Source organism: Mus caroli, unplaced genomic scaffold (genome assembly GCF_978045245.1).
Source record: "Mus caroli unplaced genomic scaffold, Mus_caroli_1 scaffold_10, whole genome shotgun sequence".
Taxonomy (NCBI): Eukaryota; Metazoa; Chordata; class Mammalia; order Rodentia; family Muridae; genus Mus; species Mus caroli.
The window spans coordinates 13,143,884-13,171,394 of record NW_028227265.1 but is presented as its reverse complement, the minus strand read 5'-3'; positions in this window follow the sequence as shown (position 1 = coordinate 13,171,394).

Genomic DNA, 27,511 nt, shown 5'->3' with positions numbered 1-27,511 from the left:
CTCCCTCCCCTTCCCTTCCTCCCTCCCTTCTTCTCCCACCTCCCTTTCTCCCTCCCTCTCGTCCTTCCTTCCTGTATTATTTTCCCTCCAAGATCATTCCCATTATGACCACCACATACCACCTTAGTGGTCTCCTTCATGACCTCAACCCCAGGTCCAGCAAGAAGACCTCAGATGCAGAGCCTCCATTTTTCCAGCACTGTGTAATAGTCTGGGCCTGGGTGGCTCCCTGTTCTAACTTGGCCAGTCTTTCTAGCCAAGGCTCTTGCCAGGCATATGCAGAAGGAAAGCTTTCCCTGGGAAAGGCAAGAATCTAACAACAGCTAGAAGGAGAAACCCCCTCTCTACTAGAAGGTCCGTGACTCTTTAGAGTCAGAGCATTCCTGAATAAGTCTAGCGCATGTTCCAGTGGTTTCACAAGCCTGGTCTCTGACTCCGCACAGGTCTTGCATTCAAATCCCATTTCTGATGCTTACTAATGCAGGCCTTCCTTGCATCGGTAACTTAATCTTGAAGATGAGAATGCAGAGTGAATCCGGTGTGAGTTGGCAGGTGATCCGAGGGACTAAAGTTTGTCATAGCACTGGGACTCAGTGAGCACTGGCTTATGTCCTAAGTAACTGATCCTCAAGAGGAGTTAATATGTCACTGATCTCTCAGTCCAGGAGTACTACAGCCAGCTTGCACTTTCTGCTCTCCCTAAAACCTCATTCGCTCAACACTTCACCTCTCCTTGCTTCTTCTATCCCTTCCCTTATTTGACAACATTAATCCATCACCGGGTATGTGCCATCACTGGAAAAGCTTATGAAAGAAAGATAGGAACACATGCTTATTTTGTTCTCAGGCATCCAGACCTTCTGAGGCCACAAGCTTCTGGGACAGGGATGTGTGTCACCATGACGCCATTCTTTCTTCTCACCAGTGTCATCATTACCTAATCCCCTCTACAGAGCTTCACAGCCCATAATATACTTTCACATTTCAGAGAAGCACAATGCACCTGAGATTACATGTCCAACAAAGGGGGTATCGCAGGCTCATCTGACTTTGTTCCTGACCAGTGACCTGTAAGCAGGACAGCAGTGTGAGTGTAGCAGGATTGTCTCTGCTGGGAGAGGGTAGAGCTGGAGCACGGGTAGCATTTGTGGTGACAGCTTCCAGCCCCTGGAGCCTCTCCAGGCCAGACTCAGGATCCAGCTGCTCAATGTTTGCCATAGCCAAGCTGCATACAGACAGTAATGTACACCTGTGATACTATGTAGTGTGGGACCTAGTGTACAACACAAGGATGCCCCTTATCTGGGATGGATACAAACACAGTTTGAACAAAACCCCCGAAGATGTGATGTTGGATATGGATAGCTCATTTAGCAGAGTGCTTGCCTAGCCTGCAGAGAGCCCTGAATTGGATCCTACCATCACATAAACAAGCATAGTGGCAGATGCCTATAATCCCAGCATTGAGGAGGTAGAGGCAGGGACTTACCGGACAGATGGGGAGAACAGGTTCCCCAAACCGCTAAGCATGCCATGGTACACACACACACACACACACACACACACACACACACACAGATGCTATGAGAAATATTTTGATAGTAAGGCTAAACAACAAAATAAACCATGCAAACCTAACTTTTTATATAGATGGCTGTACATGTTTCTAGATAGTTATTCTAAAGCTCTGAGCCCTTAGAGTCGGGGGCCTTGTCCCCTGACAGTAGCTGTCAGGTTTCTCTTCACACATGTGGATGTGGAGACGGTGTGGTTGCCATCTGGCCTTTACTGTTTATTTCCCTCTGCAGTCCATCTCAGGGACCAAATCTCTTGACAAAGACTGTAACTCACACACCTAGCCTAGAACCAACCTTTTCTGGTTGTTGTTCTGCTTTTGTTTGTTTGTTTGTTTGTTTGTTTGTTGCTTGTGTTCATGACAGGCCTTGCTCTCTAGCTCCGGCTGCCCTACAACTTATGATCCTCCTGCCTGAGCTTCCTGGGTGCGAGGATTACAGGTGTGCACCAGCATGGTCACTCTAGAAGTAAACACAGAGAATGTCTGGGTGTAATGAGGGTATCTGAGAAAACAGTACACCCCTCCAGTCTCTCTCCCGACCCCCACAACCAGTACTCTGGATAGTTTGCATGTACTTAATCTATCAAGTTGAGCATGTGACCACCCCCTCTCTCTGTGCTTACATTGCCACTAACACAGCAGAGACTATGTCAGGTCTGCTATTCCAAAAACTCATGTGTTCTCTAAAAGACGAGCTGAGAAGAAAGAGGTTCTAAACATGGCTCACTTGAAGAAAAACCCCCACCAGGGTTGAGACTTTCTTTTTTAAAAAATAATAATTGTGTTCTTCTGAGTACGTTAATAACAACAACAACAACAAATGTGCCTCTTCTGAAAGGGAACCCGTCTGGTTTTAATAAACCCTTTGGTTACAAAATGAAATGGGCAGACAACAACAAAGACGGCGTTATTAACATAGTTTTATGTAATTAGATGGAGGGATAATATTTATTTTAATATTGCAGAGGAAATGTCCCACAATGCAGACCCCTATCTTTGGACTTTCACTCATCAAATAAAAGTGTGCTTACAGAGAAAGCAAGCACATAAGTCTTACACACACACACACACACACACACGTCTTCTGCAGCCTTGCCTCATGATTGGCACAGTAGTTTGTTACAGAAAGTCTGAGCTTGCAATTCCATGAAGTCCTACAATGTGCCCCGTCCCTGTGTGGGAAGGCAAGGAAGAGGCCACCAAGTGGAAATCTCTGGGAATACTCTTGAGAGACAGCAAATCAGATAGATGTGGGGAGCATTCTCTGAAGGATGCTGGGATGGAGAGCCAGCTCTTGGGAACATTCACTGAACGGTTTCTATTCAACCAAAAGAAAGACTGGCCATGAGTGGCCAGATACTGAACCAGTACTGGGGTTTACCCTGTTTGTCAGAAATAGAACAGAGTAATGGTGGGCACCTAGGAGTTTGCTGAGTTCATTCCCTCAAGGGACCAAAAGAACTGAACAACCAGGAAAGATAGAAGAGAAAGGGAAAGTCACAGCTTTGTCTTGTGTGATGTGAGAGCCCTGAGAGTCTGCTAAGCAGCAGCAGCTTGGATGCTTTATAGGGTTTCTGGGACCACCCCTTCCCCCTTGTTTAATGTCCGCCATCCTCCCTTCGCATGGGTTCTTGGTTTCTCCTAGCAAAGTCTTTTGGAAATAAGGAGTCACCATCCCAGAGAGCTCACTTTTGCTTCGCTTATCTGCTTGTGTTCCTCTAACTCTCCTTCAGTTAACAGGGCACTGGGTACACATGTACTCCCTCATTTCTGTTTTCCCTCTTAATTCTGACTCCATGTGTGCCTCTCTTTGTGCCTCCTTATGTCCTCCAAGACAGGCTGAACTCAGCCCCATATGGAAGCCTTGCTGACACCATCTTGCCCTTTCTGGTTGATTTTTCCAGCCAGACACCAAATTAGCCTTCACCTCCAGAGCTGAATGAGCAGGTTCTTTCCTTGTCTCTGTGAGCCCTCTCCCAGGACTTGTGGGCACATCCTATCATCCCAGAACTCATCTAAGCCACCACAGAAGGAGCATGCTTCTCTTCTCTCACCTCATCCTCTGCATTGAACTCGGGGCCTCAAAACCAGTTATGGTAATTTCAGGTTATCTTTCCAGCAATCTTTGGTGTGTGTCTGTCCTTTGGAAATTTCACAGAATGAGTGAAGCAGGATTTAAACAACCCTGGCTTCCCATGTGAAGGGTAATTTATAAATTATTTATTTTAATAATTTTTTATAATAATTTTAGTGACTTTATAAAAATAAGTCATTAACACAAAGCCATTCCTTGGTGATGGGTCTGCTAAACCCTACAGGCAGTTCCTATGACTAGGCACTAAGATGGAGACTGTCATGAGTTGTCTCCTGTAGACATGGCCACCATGCCGTCATCATACAGATTTGCCCCCCAGTTCTTGTTGAGGACGTGAAAATGAAACCAAGGTGTAAATCAAGACACAGCACCTTCATGACGCCTCCTTGGATGATCCCAAGGACATAAAATCTGCAGATCTTCCCAGATAACTCAGTAGTTTTTTTCACAGCCCTGGGGAGTTCCTTGGACTTTGTCATTTTCCATTCATAAGAATGTTGTTATCAGAGAGGAAGCTCACCACCCAGGAGGTTGTAAATTCCTTGACGGTTAAAGCTAAATCATGGTTGACCTTAGCTCTCCTTTTGGAACCTTAGATAATCTCAGTAAGTTCTCTCTTGCCTGGGGAGGCACGTGCACTCTGAGGAACTTGATGTGAGGAGAATGAGAACTCCTAGTTATTAGCCAGCTGCATATGCTACATGGATGATGTCCACAAGGGACTGGTCAGAATGTCTAAGAATCAAGACAGAGAAGACCCAAGGCAAAGCCAAAATGTGAGAACCCATATCCCAAGACTATGAGCCACTTCTCTTGTGGGTTGGAGCTCCTATATGAAAAGTTTCATCCCACAACCCTGGGGCTGGCTCTGCCAAGAGAAAAACTATAAGTTGTTCTCATGGCTTCTGGAGATGGATTCAAATGGAGGCTAACTCGAGAAAATACACTTTGGCTACCAAAAAAATAAATAAATAAAAGGGAGGGGGAGGGGGGAATGCCATTGTTTGGAAATCACAACCACAAAGTCATGTGACTACACAAATCATTTGCAAATCAGGAAATGCTCACAGAGATAGGAGAGGGAGACTAGAAACAGTTATACTTCCTGATAACCAAAGTTATCCCTGCAGGTTCCATTTCTTTTCCTTTCTGAAGTTAGCAAGAGGAGAGACGTGAGCATAGGCCAAGCCATCCAAAGGAGAAAGAGATGCCATGAGCCTAGGAATTGAAAGGAACCTGTTCAGTCCACCCATCTGGGAGGGAGGCAGGCAGTGCATAGAGTGGACTGATGGATCCTCTCACTACACACAGATTTGCAGGGGAGAGGTTTAGTAGAAAGCGATATTGGGAAGTCATGGGATTAAATACGAATATTGAGGTATATACACACATTACTCATGCATCCTGGATACAGCAGGGAGCTCTGTGAGCCATGGTGAGGACGAACAGTTCACGGAGAGAAATAAAAGATGTCTGAGCGAGACTCTGAGGCACCCATCTTTAAACCTACTTTCACCTTGTGAATCTGGAAAAGGGAACCATTCCTCTACCCCAGTAGCAGAAACCTGCCAGGGCTGAAGAGGCCTGTAGCCTGTTTGAGTGTTTGCTGTGTCTGCTTCTACTTTACAGGATAAAAACTTGTCTGCAGAGAGAGGGTATGTTTAATGCTCAGTCAGGACCGAGGTAGACAGAGACTCATCAAAGCAGAAGAATAAAAAGATGGAGCACAAAGGGCCTATGCAGAAAGGATATATATATATATATCCACATACATTTTTAATCATGTGTCTCTGTGTAGGCATGTGCATGTGAGTGCAGGTGCCCAAAATGCCAGGAGAGGGCGTCGGATCCCCTGGAGCAGGAGTCACAGGAGGTTGTGAGGTGCCTTACATGAGTGCTGGGAACTGAATGCAGGTACATCCTCTTAACCACAAAGCTATCTCTATAGCCATAATATTAAGATTTGGGGGGAGGGGGGCAAGGTGGCCAAGTATTGAATAAAAGCCCCCTTTTTCTTCTTTAGGAAGCAGGTGGCAAGGATAGATTTTATTTTTCTTTCTAGATTATGTTTGTTCCACCCTGTCCCCTTAAGTGTGAGGCTGGACTCAGATTGCTGACTTCTGATGGTCTCTTCTCCCAAGAGAGATGTTTAAGGAAGCCACCCTCCATCCAATTTCCAGAGGATGCTGAATATGATGTCCTCATATATGTTAGAGAATAGCATCTCACCCATCGATATTTAAAGAGGTTGAGGGTGGAGGGTTGTATTGCAGGAACTTTTTACCCCAACCCCCATCCCCAAAATGTAGGCTTTGACATGTAACCAAATTAACAAACAGTAATTGCACATAAACCCCACTTTGCTGAATTGCAATGAGCCATTTAACCCTATGGACCAATCCACCGGAGAGTTTGGAGGAGGAGAAGCGGAGTTGGCAGTTCTCAAACATTAAGACACTCAGCTGCCTACACCCAGGCTCCTTCGAGGTCAGAGAAAGCTATGTTGCAGAAAAAGAATGAGAGGCCAAATTAGCAATTTGGCAGCATTCTTCAAAAAGAAAAATGCCACCTCAGAACTTTCCAGTACACTTGGCTCAGTCTTCTGAGACACACCCTCCGGATAGCCTGGATAGTAGTCTTGTGTGTACTCAGGATGAGGTTGCTCTCCCCAGCTCCACCTTTTCTTGCATAGATATAAAAATTAAGGCAGTTTCTCCCATCTTCAGTTTTTGGGGTGTGTGGGGCAGGACCCGTTTCGCTCTGGCTAATTGCTGATTTTCTCTTAGCCCAAGGCTATGACACTTTCTGTCACGTTAGCTTCCTTGCCAGCTGTTCCTCATCTCAAAAATCACCTCTGCATACTGTCTTCTCCATGCCAGGAGAGGATCAGAGCCTGCCTCTCCACTGAGGCTGTAATTCCTGGGAACAGGTGAGCTATCAACATGGTATGATTTGCTTTATAATCTAATGGGGCAACCCCATTATCCAGAGAGAGAGAGAGAGAGAGAGAGAGAGAGAGAGAGAGGAGAGAAAGAACTTCCTCTGGCTTATTCATCATTCTAACTTCAGGGGCAGACTCCTTTTCAATCTATATTAAATGCTCAACAAAAATCTGATCACTGAAGAATGAGCAATGAGCTGGGATGAGGTTTCTTTGTCGTCCACCCCTCCCCACCCCCCAAAAAATTGTCTTCTATGGCTCCATAGAACTCACATCTGGCTGCCATTTGTCTGCTTGGCCACCGATGTTGCCCTGAAGTATGTGCTTGGTCCAGTAGTTGCTTTTCTTTAGGGCATGCACATCCCTCAGCTTCAAAGCAAAACGCAGACCCAAGGGATCTGCAGTGCGGGAAGCTACCTTTCAGACATATAAGCTTTTCAACCCCAGGGTCCCAGTGATAACTTCCTCAGGGATAATGTGCCAAGAAACAAGTCCGTACTGTAACACATAGAAACGTTGGGGCATTGCCATGCCTTCATCTTCTTTTTCTAGGAGAGTATTTCCAACACTAGACATTAGGGTTGGGGAAATTCTAGTGGAAGGTGCTTCTCCACCACCCTGAGAGGGCACAGATTCATACTGTGTAAAAGCAAAGGTGTGAGAGACATGGAATAAATCTTAATATCTGGTAAACAAAGAATTAAAACTTAAGTGCAGCGCATAGTATAGGCAACCCTCTCAGATCATGCAGATAAATGAATTACCTAAATTTAGTGTAAGAGTCACAGTTGTATAGGCAAAATTACTATATAAAATATTTTATATCCCTATATATTTTATATAGGGATTTTGCATATATATTAAATATAAATCAAAATAGTACAATAGCAAAGAGACTTCTCTGAGTCATGAATCCAACACTGTCCATATTTTCTGCAGCCAAAAATGCCGCTTAGGAACAAATCAAGCAGAATTTGTTCTCTATTGGCTGACCCACCAACAACTATGTTAAACACCCATTGCTGTGACAAAACCTGATAGAAACAATTTAGAGTTCTATTTGGCTTTACAATTTTAGAGGCATCAGGTCACCATTCACTTGTTTCATTATGTTGGGTTTGTTTTATGGGAAGAACATCTGGGTAGCAGGGAAGGAAGAGACAGCTCACCTCATGGCCTCATGGCAGTCAGGAAGCAAAGGGAGGAAGGGAGGGGAGGGAGGGGAGGGAGGGAGGGGAGGGGAGGGGAGAGAGTGAGAAATGAGAAGAAGAAGAAGAAGAAGAAGAAGAAGAAGAAGAAGAAGAAGAAGAAGAAGAAGAAGGAGGAGGAGGAGGAGGAGGAGGAGGAGGAGGAGGAGGAGGAGGAGGAGGAGGAGGAGGAGGAGGAGGAGGAGGGAAGAGGGAAGAAGAGGGAAGAAGAGGGAAGAAGAGGGAAGAAGAGGAGGGAAGAAGAGGAGGGAAGAAGAGGAGGGAAGAAGAGGAGGGAAGAAGAAGAGGGAAGAAGAAGAGGGAAGAAGAAGAGGGAAGAAGAAGAGGGAAGAAGAAGAGGGAAGAAGAAGAGGGAAGAAGAAGAGGGAAGAAGAAGAGGGAAGAAGAAGAGGGAAGAAGAAGAGGGAAGAAGAAGAGGGAAGAAGAAGAGGGAAGAAGAAGAGGGAAGAAGAAGAGGGAAGAAGAAGAGGGAAGAAGAAGAGGGAAGAAGAAGAGGGAAGAAGAAGAGGGAAGAAGAAGAGGGAAGAAGAAGAGGGAAGAAGAAGAGGGAAGAAGAAGAGGGAAGAAGAAGAGGGAAGAAGAAGAGGGAAGAAGAAGAGGGAAGAAGAAGAGGGAAGAAGAAGAGGGAAGAAGAAGAGGGAAGAAGAAGAGGGAAGAAGAAGAGGGAAGAAGAAGAGGGAAGAAGAAGAGGGAAGAGGAGGGAAGAGGAGGGAAGAAGAGGGAAGAGGGAAGAAGAGGGAAGAAGCGGGAAGAGGGAAGAAGAGGGAAGAAGCGGGAAGAGGGAAGAAGCGGGAAGAGGGAAGAGGGAAGAGGGAAGAGGGAAGAGGGAAGAGGGAAGAGGGAAGAGGGAAGAGGGAAGAGGGAAGAGGGAAGAGGGAAGAGGGAAGAGGGAAGAGGGAAGAGGGAAGAGGGAAGAGGGAAGAGGGAAGAGGGAAGAGGGAAGAGGGAAGAGGGAAGAGGGAAGAGGGAAGAGGGAGGTCAAGGCAAGATATAGCCCCCAAAGAATCCACCCTCAGTGACCTCCTTTATCCAGTCCCCATTCTCTCAACTTCCCAGCACTTTCTGGAATAGTACCAACAGCTAGGATACTAAGTGTTCCATTCATGAGCATGCAGAGGTACTTTGTATCCAAAATATAACAAGGACTCAAATGGAAGGACATAGAATATGCTATTTGAATGACCAAGGAGATGAAGTTTTAACTAGCATAGAATGTTTTAATTATTATACAAAACAATCTGTGCCTTGCTTACATAGAATACTATGATAGATATATTTTTAATGCCACTGTTGTATCAATTAAAAACTGGTCATCTACCTACAATGCAGAAATCAGAAGTCTATGAATACCATGGTTTAACCAGGGAACAGCACAATCAGAAAGGCACAGCAAAGGTTAAAGCAGAGGTCCTGGAGCTTGCAGAGAGGGTGCAGTGGTAAAGCCCTTTCCTCATGTGACCTCATCTTCAGTCTCCAGGACTGCGGAATAAAAGGCAAAACTTAGAATCAGTTCATGCAAGCACACCTTTAAACACCTTGTGAGTCGGAGGGAGATCAAAATTAAATCTACAGCTATATTTATTAATAAAGATTTTCAGAATAAAAGAATATACCAGTACATGACAAGTCCATACAAAATGTATGGAATCGTATAGCCAGAAGCAAATTCATAACTTTAAATTTTTTATACACATATGTGTTTATTTGAAAGTCTGTTTAAATACTCTATACATGACATTTACACACTTTAAGTATGATGTGGACACAGTGCCGTCAGCATGTGAGTATGTGCATGTTAGGTTTTTGTCACCTGCATGCAATAGCAGAGTCAATGAAAACCCAAGAGAAGGGAATGGACTGAAGAAGATATAAAATGGTAACTTGGTAAATTAAGAGAGAGAAGAGGGAGTTGAAGAGATCGCTCAATTGATAAGGTGCTTGCAATGTAAGCATGAGGATCTAGGTTGGACCCTCAGAACTTACACTTAATAAAAACAGGCCAGTATGGTACAATCCTAGCCCCATGCTTGCAATCCTAGCCCCAAGGAGGCAAAGACAGGCAGGTTTTTGGAATCACTTTCAAGCCAGCCTGGCTGACTTGGTGAGTTCCAAGACAATGAGAGACCCTGTCTCAAACATAACAGTGGACAGTGCCTGGGGAACAACATCAAATGTGACCTCCATCTTTCAAAGGCAAAGGCACATACATGCATGCTCTCTCTCTCATTCTCCCTCCCTCCCTCCCTTCCTCTCTCCTCTCTCCCCTCTCCCCTCTCCCCTCTCCTCTCTCCTCCTCTCCTCCTCTCCTCCTCTCTCCTCTCTTCTCTCCTCTCTTCTCTCCTCTCTTCTCTCCTCTCTTCTCTCCTCTCTTCTCCCCTCTCCCCCCTCCTCCCTCTCCCCTCTCCTCTCTCCCCTCTCCCCTCTCCCCCTCTCCTCCTCTCCTCCTCTCTCCTCTCCTCTCTCCTCCCCTCTCCCCTCTCCCCCTCTCCTCCTCTCCTCCTCTCTCCTCTCCTCTCTCCTCCCCTCTCCCCTCTCCCCCCTCCTCCCTCTCCCCTCTCCTCTCTCCCCTCTCCCCCTCTCCTCCTCTCCTCCTCTCTCCTCTCCTCTCTCCTCCCCTCTCCCCCTCCTCCCTCTCCCCTCTCCTCTCTCCCCTCTCCCCCTCTCCTCCTCTCCTCCTCTCTCCTCTCCTCTCTCCTCCCCTCTCCCCTCTCCCCCCTCCTCCCTCTCCCCTCTCCTCTCTCCCCTCTCCCCCTCTCCTCCTCTCCTCCTATCCCCTCTCCTCTCTCCTCTCTCCTCCCTCCTCCCCTCTCCCCTCTCTCCTCTCCTCTCTCCTCTCCTCTCTCCTTCCCTCTCCCCTCTCTCCTCTCTCCTCTCCTCTCTCTCACACACACACAGCACATCAGAATGTCTAAGACTTGGACTATGTAGCTAGAGAGAAAATAAAGTCAAGGAATCCCCCCGCCAAATGAAAGAGAGGAGAAGTGAGAAAGAAGGCACAGAGTTTTATATATACAAAAGATTGGAAGGAGATTTTTAAGTCAGAGCATTGTACCAAATTATAATAATGTGTTTGAAAAATCACAGAGAAAGGTTTGAAACATTTTCCAAGAGGCTATTAAAATCGATCCATCTGTCTAGATCAATAAGTATTTATTTTCAAAAACTGAAGGGAAAAAAGTCACACATAATCACTTAAACAAGATGTCTTTGGATCCAGGGGATTGAAAGGCAGGTAGTTGCAAAGATTAACTCATTTTCACAATAGATAACCTTATTCCAAACATACACAAAGGAAAGATAATTCTCCAATTCATTTAAAGAAGTGAGTATGGCTATGTCCCTGAGTTGAAAGATTCTGAGGTACAAACTGCATTTCACTCTCATATGGGGATATAAATGAAAATGCTAAATATTATACTATTCGCTGGAAATCCAGCAATATATTTAAATACTCACTGAGGAGACCACTGTAGCACCAAGAAAGTGCCATTTAGAAGCAGAGAGTCAATTAATAGATTGTTTCTCTTCCATCTGCCAAAGAGGAAAAAATATTTTTCATCTCAAGGAAGCCAAACTTTTATTTAATAAAAAAAATCAGCATCAATTGAGAATAGCATTTTACCTAACAGCTCTCTTAATACCATAAATAATATCCAACTACAGTGGGTGAAACAGAGTTGCTCAAAGCCCAGAGCCAGGATGCTCACCTTGTGGTTCTTAGCTGCCTGGTGTGAGTGCTGGGAACTCAGCTCAGGGCCGCTGCAAGAGCAGCAAGCACTCTTGACCACTGAGCTTTCTCTCCACCAGGATAGAGCCATGTTAACAAAAATAAGTATATAAGCAGGTAAGTGAGGGGGGGGTAGTGAAGAAGACAGAGAATGGCAGAGGGAGAGAGAAGATTGATCATGTACAGCAGCCTGTCATGTCAGTTTACCTTGTGGCATATGAGTGGTGGCAGAGAGGTTCCTCTTGTCATCTCCCCAGATTATACATGAGATATTGAAAGGTCTGAGAAGTAACTCCCCAAAGGAAATAACACTTGGTATTGACTGAGTATCCAGTACTGGTACAGACACAGTACTCAGGCCTTCCTTTCTAAGCAGCATCTGCTCTAATCCTAAAAATGTTCCAGCCTCTAGTTTGGTGTACAGAGACTGGGACATTAACTCACCCCTTATCTGAAGCACTAGAGACTGTAAATGATTCAGTCTGGGGGATTTCCCAATGTGTAGCATGCTTGCACATGCATGATGAGATAGTTTTTAGAACCAAAGACAAATATAAGCAAAACATTTGAGAAGGGTTTCATAATACCTTATATATCACAAGAATATGATTTCATTAAATATCCTAAATGAGCCTGGATATCACCATGACCTGGCCCATGGGATCAGGTGTGGAACTATCTGTTATGGATAGGTCAGTGATCAAAGGTTCCTGATTTAGGATCTGTTGGTTTTAGATGCCTACTCTAAACTTGCCTGAGGTCACCCTGCTATCAACAGACAGGGACCCAACTCTAAACTGCTATGACACACTCATCTCGAAAGGGATGGCTCCAAGAACAGGTCACTAAGCTGGTGACCACTGGAGGTGTGGCTGCTGAAACAGGGCTAAGGTCAAAGGTGTTAGGAAGAGCTGGGGACAAGGTTCAATCAGGAAAGTACTTGTAGGCATAAGAGCCGGAGTTTGATCCCAGGCACCCAAATAGCCAGGCATGGCGGCACTCACTCATAATCCCTGAAGAGGATGGAAATAGCCAACTTCACCTACTCTGCAAGCTCCAAGTTCAGTGAGAGATTCTGTCTCAAGAGAATAAATAAATAAATAAATAAATAAATGAATAAAATAAGGAGAGGGATGGAGGTGTCTTCATGGGTAAGGACACTTGGGACACAAGCATGTCAGCCTGAGTTTAAATCCTAAGGTGTAACAATCCAGGAGATCCCACAAGTGCCTGTAACTGCAGCATTGTGGGGAAGACAGAACAATCACTGGGGCTTGCTAGGCTCTCAATCCAGCTCCAGGTTCAGACAGAAACCCTGTCTTAAGGGGATAAGCCAAAGCAGGACACCCGTCATCTTCCTTTTGCCTCCATATGCACACAAAAGTACACACATGTGTTCATATACTGCAGACATATACAAGACTCATATACTCCATATATGTGTATTCGTGCACTTACCTGCGTGTATGTGCATGCAGTGTGTGTGTGTGTGTGTGTGTGTGTGTGTGTGCACGCATGTGCATGCACACATGACAAAAACCAAGCTGAATGGCACCTGGGGAATAGCACCCAAAGTTGAGGTCAGATCTCCACATAAATACGCTTACACATATGCTTAAATAGAGATGTGTGTCTGCACACAAACACACATGCCCCTGTGCACACCCACAGACATACTCGCTGAAAAAAAAAAAAAAAACACACACACACACAAAAAACCCCAAGCAAATGTTAGTTTAAGTTCTTCAATCCTAGCTCTTCCACTTGGGTAAATCTAAACCATTTGCCAATGACATCCCAAGATGCCTTTCTATCATCTACACCAGAGAGATTATAATCTATCTTGCTGCAGAGCCATTAAGAGGACTGAATAGGAATGGACCAAGGAAGCACTTTGTTTTGCACTTGGAATATAGTAGATGCTCAGTGAACCTGTTTCCTTCCCCAGAAATATCTGGGGTGAGCCTTCAGTGGAGAGTTCACTGTGGTCAATTCAGCTATTCATATTCTCCCAACTGTGGTAAAATTATAGATCTGAAAAATCTCTTGGTAGATCAATTTCTCTGATTCTATTGAGTTATAGAGAAGCAGCCCACACACTGAAGCAAGAGGGAAGAAAGAAGGCTGCAGATGGGGTTGTTTTTAATTGGCCATGAGGAAGATTTGTTGAGCTATAGTCAATGTTCGTCACCAATTTCTTCAGGAAGACTGTCATAACCAAACAGTCTATACTCACACATGCTGGTGGGAGCAAGTAAGTCCTAAGTTACAGGAGAGGCTGTTCTCATAGGTTGTATAAAACACAGACAGTTTTTAATTTAATATTTTCTCAGAGGTCTTTAAAAATGTTGGGTGAGTTCTAGAAATCCCAGAGTTAATGTTTGCCACTTTATAGAAAGCTATCTTTTTTTTTTTGTTTGCTTATGTTCAAACACTAATCAAGTGACATGTTTAAGGTCTGAGCCAAGAGCCCAGGAGCTTATTAAGAATAAGTCCAGAGGGGAGTGTTGGTAAATGCCTGAGTGTGGAAATAGGGTGACATTTAAGAATCCCGGAGTGAGATGAAGAAGGAATGAGATACATGAAGCCCTGTGGAGTAAGTGAGGAATAGAAATCTGAGTAGCCGAGAATGAGCTTAGCTGGATAGGAAGGGGGAGGGGAGAGGCCTGGGAGAGGTACACCAAAGGTCAAGGGCCAAATGACAAAGGGCAGGAAGCACAGAGGACTGGGTGTACAGAAAATAGGATCGAGAGCCAGGTGCCCTCAAGTCCATCTCTAACACACACACACACACACACACACACACACACACACACACACGGTTAGTGGGGTGGAAGGAGGGAAAGACAGAAGGAGGGGGAGAAAGACAGAATGGAGGGAGGAAGAAGAAGTGGGAGGGAGGGAGAGGGAGAGGGAGAGAGAGAGAGAGAGAGAGAGAGCAAGAGAGAGAGAGAGATCTGTCTGTCAAGGGTTCCAGCTAAGCATGTTTACTTTAGATCAGCTTCCCAACAACCTCAGACCTTAATCCCTCTGTCCTCTGGCCAGTTGTCCAATACTCATGTGTGTGTCCCCATACCAATTTCTATAAACCTTGTTTTTCAACGCTATAAGAATAGTTCTGTATTTACTCTCGTGCCTATCCGTCCTGTTTTTGTGTTGGCTAGTATTGATTGGCAAAATTTACAGGCGCCTAGGAGACAAACCTCTAGGTGTACCTACGAGGAAGTTAATAGACTCTTAATAGAGAAGGGAAGTCCTACCCTAACCAGATCCACGAGCCAAGATCCTGAAAGCTGAGCACCAGCAGCCATCTCTTCTCAGACTATGTGCGTGATTTTACCAACTGCCTCCCGCCACTCCTACCGTCGTGACTGCCCGACCATCCATAATGGGCAGTACCTAGAATTCATGACGGAAAATAAATCCTTCCTTCTTGAAGTTGCTCGTGTCGAGCACTTCATCATAGCACCAAGAGAAGTAACTAATACAGTCTTTCATCTGGCAGGTCCCACACAGGCTTCAGTTTTAACTGCTTACAGCGTTATGGAACATTTAGGGGACAGAGCATAGCTGGTACAGGTAAGCCACTGGGTTCTAATGTAATCCTCACTTTAATGCTGTGCCACAATGCAAGAAGTCTGCACCACAGATCTTGCCACCATGAGTTCTGCCGTGACTCCCCCGCTATGAGTAACTCCATCAAGCAAACCACTGAAGCAAAATAAGCCCTTTCTCCCCCAAGCTGTTTCTGTCAGGGATTTTGATTAAAGCAGCCATGAGCATTGCCTCTCTACTGATTTCTGAGCCCTCGTAGGCTCATCAGAGAAATAGAAGTGAAAACTGGTGTAGAAGGGAACCTCTTACTTACGCTGCTATTTATGCTGGTGTTCTTCCTGTCCATCCTGGTCTCACCTCTCTCCTGGGCCCTCCTGGGTCCCCCTCCTTGCCTTCCACCTTAATCTCTGTGTTCAGTCCATCTAGACTCAGGGGACACAAAGTGGATAGTACCGTTCTCTTTAGACCCCATGACTCTCCATAAGAGGAACAAAGTTGCAAGTCCTCACTAGGACCCGGGAGGCAGAGGATTCAAGGATTCAATTCCCCGCTAGCCTAACCTTTATACTCTGCCCCAACTTGAACTCCACATTTGAGCATCCTCAGAGGTACTGTTCCTAAAGTCCAGCCTAGCTCTGGAGCTTTAACCCAACCGATGTGTTATAGTCAACTGAGTTGTTATGTTAAGCTGCATCTCTGCCACTATCTATGCCCTAGGTCTGGTTGGCCTGACATATTGGACACACTATTAAAATGACATTTCAGTAGATTATCTCATGTTATATGATACATGCCCATGCTGGTATATCTTCCATCTGAACAAATATCTATTGAGACTCAAACTATATCAGACTCACTTTGGGGACTCTGGTCCTCCACTGGGGCTCTGCAGTATGGGGAGGTGAAGGCTACATTGTCACGCCCTGTTAGTATAGCTTGGATTGTAAGAATGGCCATCATCGGCCTAGTCCATCATCAGTGAGAGGAGAGGCCTTTGGTCCTGTGAAGGTTCTATGCCCCAGTTTAGGGGAAGGCCAGGGCCAGGGCCAGGAAGCGGGAGTGGGTGGGTTAGTGAGCAGGGGGAGGGGGGAGGGAATAAGGGGAGGAGGCTTTTGGAGGGAGACCAGGAAAGGAGATAACATTTGAAATGTAAATAAAGAAAATATCTAATTTTAAAAAATGGCCATCATCATCGCTTCCCCAAAGGCTATACTCCTCCTTTCCTCTCCTTACAAATCTTCATCCCCAGCAAGTGAGTCCATGGCCTCTGCAGAAGTGGACCACTCAGTTCTAGGTAAAGGTCCGTCTGTCAGGGTCTCTCTCAGAACTGCTACTTCAATTTGATCAAAACAAGCCATTACCACAGGTCACCTCAGGCTTCTCAGTTCTTTACAAGTGAACCTTCTGCTGTGGCCACCTTCCCTCCAGCTGCCTGCCGTGTCTCATCTCATCCCAGGCCTGGAGAGGACTTGTAAGTCAGAAGTTGGGTGTATCACCGGTTCTTTTGGGTGTTTTGTATCAATTCTTTTCACTTCTTGTTCTTGAACCCTTCTGTCTTAGTCAGGGTTTCTATTCTTGCACAGACATCATGACCAAGAAGCAAGTTGGAGAGAAAAGGATTTATTCAGCTTACATTTCCATATTGCTGTTCATCACCAAAGGAAGTCAGGACTGGAACTCAAGCAGGTCAGGAAACAGGAGTTGATGCAGAGGCCATGGAGGGATGTTACTTACTGGCTTGCTTCCACTGGTTTTCTCAGGTTGCTTTCTTATAGAACCTAGAACTACCAGCCCAGGGATGGTGCCACCCACAATGGGCCCTCCCCCTTGATCACTAATTGAGAAAATGCCTTACAGCTGGATCTCATAGAGGCGCTTCCCCAACTGAAGCTCCTTTCTCTGTGATAACTCCAGCTTATATCAAGTTGACACACAAAACCAGCCAGTACACCTTCCTTTCAACAGGAATCTATGCAATGGGGTGAGTGGGCAGGGCCACAACTTCATACAAAACAATGGAATGAGCAGGTGACCCAGATCAGCCAATCATTTCACTCCTTTCTCCCTGTTGAAGCGATGATGCTGATTGGTCCACAAATTGGTCCACGGAAAGTCATTCTATCAGACACTAGAACTGCACATCAAACTCAAGATATGTAAAAGTATGCCGCGACATAAGTGCTCATGAGTTATAGTTTGTTCCCAATCATTTTATCCACCCTCCAGTTTTCAACTGTCTTTTTGTTGTTGTTGTTGATGATGATGATGTTATTTAAATTAGCATATGAAGTAACAGGACTCTTGAGATCTCTAGCCAGTTCCGTTCTGTACTGCTGGTTTTGTGTGTCAACTTGACATAAGCTGGAGTTATCACAGAGAAAGGAGCTTCAGTTGAGGAAATGCCTCCATGAGATCCAACTGTAAGGCATTTTCTCAATTAGTGATCGATCAAGGAGGAAAGGCCCATTGTGGGTGGCACCATCCCTGAGCTGGTAGTCTTGAGTTCTATAAGAGAGCAACCTGAGCAAGCCAGTGGAAGCAAGCCAGTAAGTAACATCCCTCCATGGCCTCTGCATCAGCTCTTGGTTTCTGACCAGCTTGAGTTCCAGTCCTGACTTCCTTTGGTGATGAACAGCAGTGTGGAAGTGTAAGCTAAATAAACCCTTTCCTCCCCAACTTACTTCTTAGTCAGGATGTCTGTGCAGGAATAGAAACTCTGACTGAGTCACCTTCCTTCCTAACCACCTCCTGTTCTCAAACAACACATTCTATCAGATCCCCTTTCTAGATCCATACGCATTTTCTCTTTGTCCCATCTTCTGCTACTCAGACTTGAAATTATACTGCCTAGGCCAGAATAGTCATGAATAGTACCCAAATTTGGATAGAGAGCTCTGGGTAGCTCAGCAGAACTTTCTGGGACCAGTCGGTCTCTTACTGAGCCAGACTCTGCCCTGGCTTTCTTTTCTTCCTTCTCTCCACCCAAAGGTACTAGCAAGCAAGCTGCCCTTAATTGCAATAGAAACAAGTGTGTCTTGGAAGCTCATTTGAACCTCCAGCAGTGTTTAATCCAGTGTGAGCAGCAAAGCAGCTTGGAGACAGAATCTGTCACTCAAATTCCCTTTAGGAAAGTCTACCTCCATGACCTCTGAACTGTGTCAAAACAGGTGACCAGCCCCGGCCTGTGTGCTGAGAGAACGCAGACACTTTGGGGACAAGGCTGTTCTTGTATAGAAGAATCAAAATTGCTAAAGTTGGACCCGAAAGACCCAAATACTTCCCAAAGCTGAATTTGTGGCATGTATACATATGGCAAGAATAAAATTGTTTCTACTCCTTTCTCACCGATAATACGCAAACCATTGTCTAGGGTAATTCTTTATGAAGAAATGAGAGCAAGGCCCACATTTACACACAACTGTAAGCAAGCAAAGAATTAAACATCTCATCTCCTGTTGGACCTAAAAAAACCAGGGCTCTGGAAATGTCTTCTATCTCTACACCTTTGTCTGTCTGTCTGTCAGCTCAAGAGATTACTCCACAAGTTTCTTTTAAGGTAGATGAGTCCATAGCACCAGGGAAATAGAGACCCCGAGGTGTACTTGGCAAACAGTTTTTCTTTCCTAAATACAGCAGGCCATTCACTGCCATTGAGTAGTATAGCAATCGAGCTCTGGACTTATGGTCAAAAGTAGATGTGAGTCTTGATTCTGCCACATGTTTGCTTTGCCATTGCTGGCAAGCTCTCTAACCTCTCTGAGCCCTGATACCTGCAGCTGTAAAGTGTGAAGTGGGATACATAGGTTTCTTGTGAGCGTCATGTGGTAACTTACCTGGGAACCCCCAGCCTGACCCTTGAGTCACTCTGGGACTATGTGTCAGTCGATGTGATTGTGGCAGTGATAGCAAGCCTTGCCATAGTCAAGGTTGGTAAAGGTGTCCCTGGCCAGGCCTGGTGAACGAAACATGGTAACCGGGAAACTTTGAGTGCTGGAGGACGCTGTGAGAAAATTTGATCATGCAGCAATGACCATGGAGAGAAGCTGGTAAACCCCCACTGAGTGGGTGGCTTCACCCAGCTGGATCAGCAGAAAGGCAGTCACTCAACACCAAGACCTGCAAATGCCCCTCTCTTCCCTTAGGACCGCAGATTCCAATGCGAAATCCCCAGAGGTGCAAATCACAGGAGACCTAAGGCCCTCCCAGAAATACCCCACTAAAGGAGCTAGCTCTCAGCAGATTGTCCCTGCATCTGGTCATGAGTGGCCATGACTGGGAGCAGAAGGCAGAGGTAAGTAAGACCAGGAGGAGACCTTGGAGGAGATCCTTTAAAGTTCACAATATTTAATTTTGTCCTGGTTTTGTTCGAGGCTGAGGGGTCGAGACATTTCTTATTTTATCCAAATCAGCTCAGAAACCTCCAGAAAGGGGACAGGGTGCTGCTGTAATCTTTCCAAAGCCCTCAGCGGAAATCAATGTCCCTGCTCTGCCCTGAGACCCCTAAAATGTCAGTGGAAGTTAGAACCTTAAATAGCCTAAAAGAAGAGCGTCATCATTCCTGCTTTCAATGATAAACACATGGAGTGGAAGAGCCAGTGATGTGTGGTCTGCATGCCAGGAGGGCCAGCCTCCCTTCTTTCTGCTGCTTTGTGCACTGGGCATGACGCTCAGATCTCCTACTATCATTTTGACAGGTGCCTTCTCATCAAGGTCACTTTAAGGATGCGTTCTCACCACAGTGGGGGCCAGCCTTTGGTGTTAAGTTCTTATTGGTGAGCCCTGCCAGCTCTTGTCTGTCTCTAGGTGCTATCATAGGCTTCTTCTCTGGGACAAGGTTGTGACAGAGGCTCTTGATCTGTCTTCAATACTCTAACAACCTCTCCTATGCTGCTGCTCACAGTCGATAAGAAAGTCTAAACAGGGGACACTGTTGGCCCCAAGGCTTAAGAACATTAACACCCTGACTTAAAGTTTCCTGTGGGGTTGGAGAGACAGCTTGGTGGCTGGGAGTACTTAGGGCACTTGTAGAAGATACTGGTTGGGTCCCCAACACTTACATGGTCACTTATAACTGCCTGCAACTCCACATTCAAGTGATCTGATGCCCTCTTCTGGCCCACACGGGCACCAGGCAGCTACACTATGCACACATTGCAAGCAGAACACTCATAACATGAAGTATAATACAGTTAAATTCTTTAAAATTAAAAAATGTCCAAAGATTGATTCTTTCTCTCTCTCTCTCTCTCTCTCTCTCTCTCTCTCTCTCTCTCTCTCTCTCTCTCTCTGTGTGTGTGTGTGTGTGTGTGTGTGTGTGTGTGTGTGCATGTACATGCAGAAACCCAAGGAGGCCAGTAGAGGGCATCATATTTGACTAGAGATTGAGTTACAGGTGGCTGTAAACAGGGCATGCCAGGAACAAAACTCAGGTCCTCTGTAAAAGCTCTCAACTGCTGAGCCATCAACCTACCATCTTTTTAAAGCAATTTATATTAAATAAAGGTTTTCTAATCCTAACTAACTGTGGTTTCCACCAAGCCTCAGCGTCTTGCTCACGGATATACAGATAAAATTTGATTGGCTCTATTCCAAACGCTTGGATGTTAAATTAATGACATACTATTTTTGGAAAATTAAACTTGAGAACTCCTGTTTCTAAATGGAAACACATTACAGTAATGATTTTTTTTGTAATTATCCAAAGATTTGAATTAGAACTTAATTTTCCCCCTCAGACCCCATCCCAAAGCCTACTAGTCTCATTGCATACTCTATTTGTGTCTCAGTTTCCATATTTTGGAAAGATGATCTGTAACACCTCCAGTGCCATTGCAAAAGCTCCAAGTGACACTTTTCACATCCACTAGGTAGCTGTATGCTGTGGTTAGCTTCCTCCCACCTTCCAAACACAACTTCATGTATCCCTCCAATCCAGATTTCCTTCTCTCCCCTACCTGTCTTCCAATGCAACTTTTATTGGCACTACAGGCTGATCTTAGCTCTGCAGAGAACCTGGTACTCTCTAGGGTACACTCTGACCCATGAGTCACCCCTGTCCTTGTTTATAGCAAAGGAGGTTTCTCTATCGTGGACTCTCCATCAGCAATGGGCAGAGATGCCAAAGAATCAAAGTGCAGTCTTGGGACATTCAGCAAACATTAACCACCTCGTTAGAGGTTATTTCGCATCTGGCTCCATCATACACCAATTAATCATGTCCAAAGGATGGTGAGTGTGGGAAGGCTGCTCACAAGTGATGGATGAGTACCATGCTTGGGTGCTCTTAGAACTAAGCTGTGTGGAGGAGGCAGCAGGGCAGGCTGGGCATCACTATCCTGTGAAGAGTCTGGGTATCTTTATTCCCTTTTGGGAAAATGTGCTGAGGTGTCCAACAGTATCTCCAGGACCCCATACGGATATTCTAGGAGCTTATGTAAAATGGTTTGATATTTGCATATAACCTATGCACATCCTCCTTATACTTGAAGCATCTACAATTACTTATCATTCCTAATATGCGATGTAAATCATTGTCACATCAATGACCAGGAAGCAAGACTGTACATGTTTAGCATTGATAATTCCTTTTTTTTCCCCAATAAACTCATCTCAACACACAGGATGGCTCTGTGGACACAGAACCCACAGACAGTGTGATGGTTAGTGTTGACTGCCAACTTAACAGCATCTAGACTCACTGAGGAAACAAACCTTTGGGCATGACTACGAGGGAATTTCTGACTGGTTAATTGAGGTGAGAAGATCCATCCTAACTGTGGGGTGGTATCATCCCATGGGCTGGAGTCCTGGACTGAATGAAAAGGGGAAAGTCAGCTGAGCACCAGAATTCCTCTCTCTCTGCTTCCTGACCATGAGTGTAATGTAACTAGCTAACTCAAGCTCCTGCTGATATGGCTTTATTGACACAATAGACTGCGCCTGCTAACGGTGATTCAAAAGAAGCCCTGTGCCTTCTTCACATTGACCTTTGTCAAGTATTTACACAGACCTACTGCAGATGGACAGACCAATTCTATATGAAAAATCATTCTAGCGAAGTCCCTTTGCCCTATCAGCTAGACAACATAATAAATCATATATCCTGAGTTGGAGAAGGGACGTCTCTTAGGAAAAAAATTACTCGGTCTTTTTCTTTTTTTATCCTGGACTAGATGAAAGTCCTGATAAAGGCTAGGAAGAAAAGAAGTAACACATCCATTGGTAATTCACATCAATGATCCATCACAAGGAAATGGAAGGGGATGGAAGAAGCTGAGATCCAAGGGATCTGTTTTTGTGAGCAAGGCTGACTTAATCAAACAGAAGTAGTCTGCACCTAGTCTCCATCTGCTAAGTGAGAATTAAGAAACGTGTTACCAATCATGTAGATGAGAGGTGGAGATTAGAGAATATTCACACAGCATTTGGTACCATGTAGAGAATGTCATGAAGACACTAAGAAATTCTAGCAGGTGTCATGCCTTCTTTGCAGTCGCCACACTGTTGAGGCAAGAAGAAAGGGCTCCCTGAAAAGAGCTCATGGGTAAGTGCCACAGTGACTTCTGCACAGGGGACAACATCTCTAATTAACTCGCACAGAAGACTTCCTGGACTTCTACTGTCAGCCCTAATGACATTCCCTTTGAGTTTCTAAGAAGTAAGGGAGGTGGATAGTAACATGGAATCTACACCACATTTAATCTCCTCATCTCCCCCAAACCTCCTTCTTTATGGATGTGCTAATTCTCTGTGATAGGAAGAGAGACAGAGACGACAGAGAGGCCAAGTCCAAAGCCAAGTGGTAAGAAGTGATTAGTCCTACGTTTCCAACCCAGTGCTGTGGCTTCTCCAAGATGGCACTGGCTCTGTGCATTTCTTGTGGGCTATGTTCATGCGCTATTTCTGCAAAAAGCAAGGTAAAGGAAATCTACATTGGAAATCCATAATAAGGGAATCCAATTTCAAAATACATGGCAATGAAGTAACTTGTCATAAGTGATATGGCTAGACATGATTTTGTGTGTGTGCATACACATGTGTCTGTGTGCATGTAGGAGGGGCATGAATAGGTATGCATGCATGGACCATGAATGTGGAAGCTAGAGGACAGCCATGATGGGTATTGCTTCTCCTTCAACATGGTGCAGACTTTTTTTTGTCTCCTACACGGCACCTCAGTGACTGGGGACCCAGCAATTAAGCTAGCTCCAGGGATTCTCCTGTCTCCGTCTCCCTGACAATTACAAGGGTGTGGCACCCAGTCAGACATTTTTATGTAGGGTTGAGGAATCAGACTTATACCCTACTACTTAACCTGTACTGGCTGAGCCATCTCCCCAAGTCCTAATGATAAACTTTATTGTTGGCATTTTCTTTGGGGTATTTTCTTGGGACACCGTCGGCAGAAATTGAATGGGTCAGAGTTGTTAAATCCATTCTGATGTTCATAGCAAGGTTTGGCTCAGTGTCTGAACTCCTCTGAATGTCAGCAGCAGCTCCTGCTTAGGACAGGACCCACATTACCATCATTTGAGATAAATGTGCGGGTGAATGCAATTCCTGTGCCTGATTGATAGGGTTATTCTGTATTCACTGAAATGAATCAAGGAAAACTTGACTGAATCGATCCCTCTAGAACCTTCTCAGCTAAGTGGGAAGAATGATAGAGGCTGACAGGTTTAGGTAAGGTGACTCTGGATCTCCTCCTAGGTATCTTACCCATATCTCCAAGTGGTGCTTATCTCAGAAGATAAATACTTAGAAGTTAAGAAACCCTTCTTCATTTCTCTGGGACATTTCACTTCGCTGAAACTCAAAGAGTTACAATTGGGACAGTATATTGTAAATCCAGTGACAGGGCTCCTGAAGCTGATTGGACATGCTCTCACACCTAATTAAAATGGTTTCCTTTCTTTACTTGACTCCAGGTATTCATTTATTGCCTGGGCTAGAAACTAATTTTACAAAGATTTGGGAGCCCTTATACTGGGACTGTTGTTTTGTGCGATTAAGTTAAAACATTTAGTTCAATGCTAAAGAAGTAATTTGAAATAAAAGAAATTGCATTCCATAATCAAATGTGCTTCTAAGTAAAAAGATAAAAAGAAAGAAAGAAATGGAAGTTCATGAAAAAGTATTTCTGAATAAGTACCTCTCTCAGGCACTGAGTATGGAATTCGGAAGACTCATCTTAGAGTCCTTTCTGCAGCCATAAGCCCATCCGTCCTCTATAAACTCAGTGATTTGTTCCCCCATTGCATTCTTCATTTTCATTTCTTTCTAATCCCATGCTGACCTCTTTCTGTAGCAGTGGCAAGGTGAGGAATGGATACAATGCTATAAATTGCTGGCCACATAGATGTCACCTGGTATGGGACACACCTCCGACATTCACAATCACCAATACATTCAACATTAAACCCACCAGCATCAACAATATAGAGACCCTCTCTTCAGGTAATAGAAAGTAGAAACTAGAAACTAGAAGGTGGAAAATTTCAGGACCTGGTCCATGTATTGCTATACATGTATTGCTATACAAATGTGTCTTAGTTTCTACAGACACTGGGATGGACTTAGCTAACTCCTAGTTTTTAAAAAGGGGAGAAATGTATTAGCTCACAGAAACAGCTGAGAGAGGAAGGGTTTATTTCTGCTGTTTCAGTTGTTTTAGACATCTGTGCACAGTCAGAACATCATGGTGACAGGAGCATGGGGAAGAAGAGAGTTGATCATCTCATAGAATGAAACAGTGGAGGAAGATATAGGAAGAAACCAGAGACAATTATCCCAAGTAATCACCCTCTTGACTTACTTACCCCCTCCAACAATGTTTCCAGAGCCTGACGGATTAACATCAGCACACAGGGAACACGCACTCAGCACATGACTGTGGGCACCTTTCATATTCAAACCATAAAACGTATTCCTAAAATTACTCACAAGTATTGGCTTCCTTCTCCTTCAGTCCAGTTGCAGCTCACCAATCACCTTCCGAGGGAAACTCTGAACTCCACAGATCCCTAGGGTAAGTCTCTTGGGACAGTCATTTTCATACTCTTGAGCTTTTTTGCACACTGGCATGCTCCCAGTATTGTGTGATGGTTACATGTCTCTATCACAGCAACTGTATACTTCAGATGATCTTTCTTATTACATCCCCAGTCCATAGACTACATAGACACTCAATTAATTGCTAGATATATAAATGAATTAATGAATGAGTGAGTGACTAAGTGGATAGCTAAATGGATGAATGCATGCATGCATGGATGAATAAAAAAACAACTATAACAAGTCTTGGTAAAGCTGAGAAGATATCAGAACCAACCCTATTGTTGGTGGAATTATTAAGTATTGTAGTCTCTATGGGCAAAAGATTGGTAACTCCATCAAAATATTAAATATAGGGTCACCCCATGTAACCCAGTAACTCTACTCCTAGATTAATGCCCAATATACTCCCTCCACAAAAACTTTCATATGAATGTTCATAGTAGTGTTATTCATAATTAGCCAACAAATAAAACTATATATGTGAATTCAACTAATAAATATGTAAACAAAATATGTTCCATCTATCCACATAGCACCATTCTCTTTCTCAAGGGAAAAGTGATTCATATCACAACATAGGTAACCTTATGCCAACATTTCACACAGTGTATGAAGCCAGTTAAAAAAGCCATAGGTCGCAAAATTCCATTTATCTAAAATATCCAGAACAGCCAATCCAAAGAGAGAGCAGATGGGTAGTCAACAGGGGCAGAGGCAGGAGACAGTGTCAGGTCACAGAGAGATAACGCATTTCTCTCAGAATGCGAGAGGGGGTCTGAGATGTGGTGATGGGGATGACTTCACAACCTGTGAAAGTGTTGAAAAGCAATCCACACTGAATCATACGCTTGAAAGGATGAGCTTTGGCACAGAAGGTGTCTACCTGAGCCTGATAGTGGTTACTCATGAGACACATAACACCAGGGGCAATCCCTAAGGTAAACTGTGGGCCATGAGTGATGACAACAACATGGGCGGTTCCTCACTTTCATCAAATACATCACACTGGTACAGGACACTGAAAATAGGGGAAGGTTGTGTGAGAGTGGATCCAGAAAGAACATGGGAAATCATGGTGGCTTCTATTGAATGTTGACTCAACGTTAAACTCCTATAGATATATGTATATGCTGGGTCTATTCCTTTGACTGATGATTACCCAGCCCCAAGTAGGACAACGATAGCAGCAGCCCTCTAAGGTTCAGGAAACATGCCAGAAGATGGGATAGAAAGAGTAAGAAGAGCCTGCAGATGGAGTGAAAGGGGTGGAGTTCTGTAAAAGGCTGTCTGTCTTTGTTGTAGCTCTGGTCACTAACACAAGATCTGTAGAAGGTTCAGCCAATGACATCAGTGGCCATTCCAACAGGCACCATTAATTTGGTTCAATGTGTTAAAGACAAGAAGGAGAGGACACTAAGATGGGAAGGGGACATGCACAGGATGTTCAGAGATCATGAGAATGGGGAATAGGGTTTGGGACTGAACAAGGTACACTGAATGCATCAATGAAATTGTCAAAGAATAAACAAAATGTCCATTTTAAAAGTTCACTTTTTAAAATGATGTGTTCTGTGGCATGCAAGTAACTGCTTGGTAAAGCAGTTGGATCATAAAAGAACAAATGGATAATGTGCTGGACCTTGTCTGCCCAATGACCATACTTCTCCACACATCAGGATTCCTTGAACAGGCAGAGGGGGCTCGTTGGGACCCACACAAGCCCTTTGGCCACTCACTCAAGTCTTCCCTTGTGGGGACTAAGATGCCTACTGGAATCAAGGACCCTCTACCAATTCTTGTCACACATACACACATTCTAGGCAGTTGGGCTTTGAATGTGTTAGTAATGAACCGTTTGGGCTTCTGTCCCCAGAAATAATAATATTGCACCTTCAGCAAAGTCTGTCGCACAGCTTGTCAAGCTACTCCACGGTACAGCTGTTGGTGGCGTGTACGCTCTCAAAGGATGGAATAGCTCATTGTCCTAGCACATCCTTGATTGCCTCTTGTCTAGGCCAAAAAGCACAAAGCTGAGTTTTGCACACATACACAAAATAAATCCAACACAAACATTACCCCCCATGGTCCTACCCATTCCCTACCAGCCACCCTAACAGCTCTGCAATCCTAAAAGTTTGTAGGTAAAGGACACATGGACCCAATGCAGAATCTTATCAGAAAGGGATTCAAAGCCAAGACTCCTGAGCCCCATGTCTGGAAAAGGCTGATGCAGGAGGATGGAAAGTCTTGGGCCTAGATCCTGTCTGAAATAGTAAATAGGGGTTTAAGGATATAGCTCAGTATGTAAACTATTTGCTTAGTATGTACAAATAAGGCCCTGAGTTCAATTTCC